A 6,086-nucleotide genomic window follows, 5' to 3' on the forward strand; every position below is an offset into this window, starting at 1 on the left:
GCCATTGCATTTTGTCCTCCGGCTCCAGTTATATCAGGGAATCACTGCATCATGTCGCCGAAATACACGGAATCCTATGGATCTGCGTCATACAAGTGTGAAAACTACCAACATAATGTAATCTAACACTGACACACAGATATATATATATATATATATATATATATATATATATATATATATATATGCCTCTTATCATTGCTATAATAATACAAATTCTATATATATTTATATATAATATATACACACATATTTATATACATGTATTATATTATTATTGTTACTACAGCAAAGATATGAGGCATTTGTATATACAGAATGAATACAATTTATGTATAATGTATGATCATCTAAATTTGTATATCCGTGTATCTCGTTAAAAATATGCTGACATGTATATGTACACATGCATACATATATATATATATCTTATATCTGTATCTATCTAATAACACACACACACCATGTATTATGATTTACAAAAATGCGATAAAGAGATGACCAAAGAGGATAAATAGATAAGAGGATAGACAGCAAGATAGATAGATAGAGAGAGAGAGAGAGAAAGAGAGAAAGAGACAGAGAACGGAAATGTGGATAGCTAAAAAGATATAACTATTTCCAAAATACATCACCATGCAAAGTACTATTACTGATCCCTGTAATTGTCATCCTATACCATGTGTAGGACCTAGAAACCTTATTCAGGGCACAGACAGAATATGCAGCAGTTCTGTATCTGCAGTAACTATCAATATGTCTAGAAAAAATAAAATGGAAGCAGCACTCCAGTAAAATATGGGAAAAAGGTTCATTCTGCCAGATACATGTGATGTCTCAGCTTCTAATTTGAAGCCTCTTATCTATCTATCTATCTATTATCTATCTATCTATCTATCTATCTATCTATCTATCTATCTATTATCATCTATCTATCTATCTATCTATCTATCTATCTATCTATCTATCTATCTATCTATCTATCATCCCATCATCTCTCTATTGTCTATCTATCTATCTATCTATCTATCTATCTATCTATCTATCTATCTATCTATCTATTATCTGTTATCTATTATCTATCTATCATCTTATCATCTCTCTATTATCTATCTATCTATCTATCTATCTATTATGTATCTATCTATTATCTATCTATCTATCTATCTATCTATCTATCTATCTATCTATCTATCTATCTATCTATCTATCTATCTATCATCTATCTATCTATCATCCTATCATCTCTCTATTTATCTATCTATCTATCTATTATGTATCTATCTATTATCTATCTATCTATCTATCTATCTATGTATCTATTATCTATCTATCTATTATCTATGTATCTATCTATCTATCTATGTATCTATACTGTATCTATTATCTATTTATCATCTATATATTATCTATCTATCTATAATCTATTATCTATCTATTATTTATGTATCATCTATGTATCCATCTATTGTCTATCTCTCTCTCTCTGTATCTATCTATGTATCTATTAGCTATCTACAGTATGTATCTATCTATTATTTATCTCTCATCTATCTATGACTTTGGAAAGACATACTGATAGGGAATCTAGATTGTGAGCCCCATCGGGGACAGTGATGATAATGTGTGCAAAACTGTAAAGCGCTGCGGAATATGTTAGCGCTATATAAAAATAAAGATTATTATTATTAATTACCTATCTATCTATTATCTAGCTATTATCTATCTATCTATCTATCTATCTATCTATCTATAATCTATCTTTTATCTATCATCTATCCATCTATCTATTATCTATCTATTATCTATCTATCTATCTATCATCTATCTATCTATCTATCTATCTATCTATCTATCTATCTATCTATCTATCTATCTATCTATCTATCTATCTATCATCCCATTTATTTACAGACTATCTATTTCCTATCTATTATCTATAATCTTTCTACCCATTCATGTACAGCATCTCTAATCTCTGTATAATGTAATATGTCCATGCCCCTGGTGATATAGTGACATATCTCTACATCCTCCTGTATCTGGCGCAGACACTGGGCCCAGTATATGTAGGGTGGGATAATGGCCCCAGGTGCAGGTAGCGGGACAATGGCGGCTTCTGTGTGGACACCAGCCCTCTTGTCCAGGCTGCAGGGTTATGAGGATATGCCTGGTTTAACAGCCCCATCCATAATCGCTCTGTAAAAATACAGTCTGACAATAAGATAAACTCTCCTATAATGGGGGCACAGTCCCACCAAGTGGCATTGTGTTAACACCAGCAGAAGCGAGCTGTCCATGAATAAGAGCAGAGAATGACACATGAGGGGGCTCCGAGGCTTCCTGAGATCTGGCACACAAGTTGGGTGGTCTATGTTTATTTCAACAGCCTTCACTGGACCCCTTCCTCACCTCCCTGTGCAAGTGCGGAGAGCAGCCTGTCCTGCTGAGATCCTCTTCTCACAGCTCCCTCTCATCCCCCAGGAGAAGGAAATCTCCACATAGTCAGGGAGCCGTGTTTATTTTTCACCCCACCAAGAAGTTAATGTATAGGCCAAGATCAATACTGCTCTGAATTTGTGAACAAGGAGCAGCCAGGTAGTTTTCCAGCCTCCCCGCCAAGGAAGAAGCCCCACAGAATCCTTATACTCCATGGTTCTTCCTCCTAGGATTTATATGCAGAATAGGGGATTAATCAATGTAGAAACTGCGGCGGACCTAATCCGGAAGACCCTCAACATGTCTACTGACACTAAGGTCAAGGGTCCATGTATCCGAGCCATCAGTCTCAGGTTTCATGTTCCTCAGCTGACGATGACTGATGTCAAATAACATCATCTGTCATCCAGATTCTTCATCAGTTTTACTGCAAAAGTGACGAACCGGATCAGAGAACACAATATGGCGCGTCTTCTGGTCTTTGAAGGGTCCAACGCAACAACTGGTCTGAAGAATGAGTGTGAACGATGCCATACCAAACTATGGAATCTGTCCTCTCACCAGTTTCCTATTGGCATTTCAGTGCCACACCGGAGGGGGGGAAAAAAAACCACGGAAAATATCGAAACCCAACCTAGCGGCCATGATTTGGGTCCATCGATGGACGCAAGGCTTTCAAGCTCCAGCTGGCCCAACTGGTCTATTGGAGCATGTTCATATGTGAAGGTTTTACCCCTGAAACACTCTCTTTTTCTGATGCGTGCGCATGGATTTTTGGAAATTTCCTTCAGAAAAACGAGATAGTTGGACAATTTCTAGAGTATGTGCACAAAGCCTTAAAGGGGCAAATTGATGACCTATCCTTAGGGCAGGTAAGGGTCCGACACACAGAGGCCCCACTGATCAGCCATTATGAGTGTGAGTTTCTGCTGTGTAGTGAAGCTCCATTAGATGTTTACATCCTGATCATTTGGGGTACTAGAGGTCGGACCCCCACCGATCTGATATTGAGCCTCCTTACCCATTAGACTAAAGCTGTCCAAACCCTCCTAAAAGGCCTTGTCCAGGCTTGGGCCTCAATGTGACTGCAGACTTCAGCATCCTCACAGCATTCCTGCAGCTGGTGGGCGCATGACTACAAGTATGCAATGTTCATATTTCTGGCCACATTCCAACTAGAAGTACCCGACTTCATTTGTATCGAGGAGACTATGCACGCCTAGTCGGCATGTGACCGCATGTAAGAAAAACCCAACAGCTCATAATGCTGGTACCGTAGAATCCTGACAGCTCGCACAGTGCGCGCTGAGACGATTCACAAATCTGTAAACACATAGAAAGCAGACTTGAACCCTGAAGCCTGGACAACCCCTTTAGAGAAAGGTAATCACTGTGATATGGCTGGAGAACCCCTTTAGAGAAAGGTAATCACTGTGATATGGCTGGAGAACCCCCTTCAAACTTTTTGGTTGATAGGTGTGACACCAGGAGACATTCAGACAACAGGAAAAAATAGAAGCAGAAAGTCAGATCACCAAGATTTAGAAGATTGCAACTTGTTCTGATGTGGACAATTAGTCTGCAAAAGAAGAACATGTGTGTAGCCCCCATAGAATATAATGGGCTGATTTATCATGAGTGTAGCCCCCCATAGAATATAATGGGCTGATTTATCATGTGTGTAGCCCCCCATAGAATATAATGGGTCTGATTTATCATGTGTGTAGCCCCCCATAGAATATAATGGGCTGATTTATCATGTGTGTAGCCCCCATAGAATATAATGGGCTGATTTATCATGTGTGTAGCCCCATAGAATATAATGGGCAGATTTATCATGTGTGTAGCCCCCCATAGAATATAATGGGGCTGATTTATCATGTGTGTAGCCCCCATAGAATATAATGAGCTGATTTATCATGTGTGTAGCCCCCCATAATAATAATAATTAATAATAATAATTTTTATTTATATAGCGCCAACATATTCCGCAGCGCTTTACAAATTATAGAGGGGACTTGTACATACAATAGACATTACAGCATAACAAAAATACAGTTCAAAACAGATACCAGGAGGAGTGAGGGCCCTGCTCGCAAGCTTACAAACTATGGGGAAAAGGGGAGACACGAGAGGTGGATGGTAACAATTGCTATAGTTATTCGGACCAGCTATAGTGTAAGGCTCGGGTGTTCATGTAAAGCTGCATGAACCAGTTAATTAATTTTTTTTTTTTTTTTTTAATATAGGCCACACAGGGATCGTTAGGTTAATGCATTGAGACGGTAGGCCAGTCTGAACAAATGAGTTTTTAGGGCACGCTTAAAACTGTGGGGATTGGGGATTAATCGTATTATCCTAGGTAGTGAATTCCAAAGAATCGGCGCATAGAATATAATGGGCTGATTTATCATGTGTGTAGACCCCCATAGAATATAATGGGGCTGATTTATCATGTGTGTAGCCCCCCGTAGAATATAATGGGCTAATTTATAATGTGTGTAGCCCCCATAGAATATAATGGGGCTGATTTATCATGTGTGTAGCCCCCATAGAATATAATGGGGCTGATTTATCATGTGTGTAGCCCCCATAGAATATAATGGGGCTGATTTATCATGTGTGTAGCCCCCATAGAATATAATGGGCTGATTTATCATGTGTGTAGCCCCCATAGAATATAATGGGGCTGATTTATCATGTGTGTAGCCCCCATAGAATATAATGGGGCTGATTTATCATGTGTGTAGCCCCCATAGAATATAATGGGCTGATTTATCATGTGTGTAGCCCCCATAGAATATAATGGGCTGATTTATCATGTGTGTAGCCCCCCATAGAATATAATGGGGCTGATTTATCATGTGTGTAGCCCTCATAGAATATAATGAGGCTCATTTATCATGTGTGTAGCCCCCCATAGAATGTAATGAGGCTGATTTATCATGTGTGTAGCCCCCATAGAATATAATGGGGCTGATTTATCATGTGTGTAGCCCCCATAGAATATAATGGGGCTGATTTATCATGTGTGTAGCCCCCATAGAATATAATGGGGCTGATTTATCATGTGTGTAGCCCCCATAGAATATAATGGGGCTGATTTATCATGTGTGTAGCCCCCATAGAATATAATGGGGCTGATTTATCATGTGTGTAGCCCCCATAGAATATAATGGGGCTGATTTATCATGTGTGTAGCCCCCATAGAATATAATGGGGCTGATTTATCATGTGTGTAGCCCCCATAGAATATAATGGGGCTGATTTATCGTGTGTGTAGCCCCCATAGAATATAATGGGCTGATTTATCATGTGTGTAGCCCCCCATAGAATATAATGGGGCTGATTAATCGTGTGTGTAGCCCCCATAGAATATAATGGGGCTGATTTATCGTGTGTGTAGCCCCCATAGAATATAATGGGGCTCATTTATCATGTGTGTAGCCCCCATAGAATGTAATGGGGCTGATTTATCATGTGTGTAGCCCCCATAGAATATAATGGGGCTCATTTATCATGTGTGTAGCCCCCATAGAATATAATGGGGCTCATTTATCATGTGTGTAGCCCCCATAGAATATAATGGGGCTGATTTATCATGTGTGTAGCCCCCATAGAATATAATGGGGCTGATTTATCATGTG

The sequence above is a fragment of the Ranitomeya imitator genome, chromosome 1, assembly GCF_032444005.1.
Source record: "Ranitomeya imitator isolate aRanImi1 chromosome 1, aRanImi1.pri, whole genome shotgun sequence".
Lineage (NCBI taxonomy): Eukaryota > Metazoa > Chordata > Amphibia > Anura > Dendrobatidae > Ranitomeya > Ranitomeya imitator.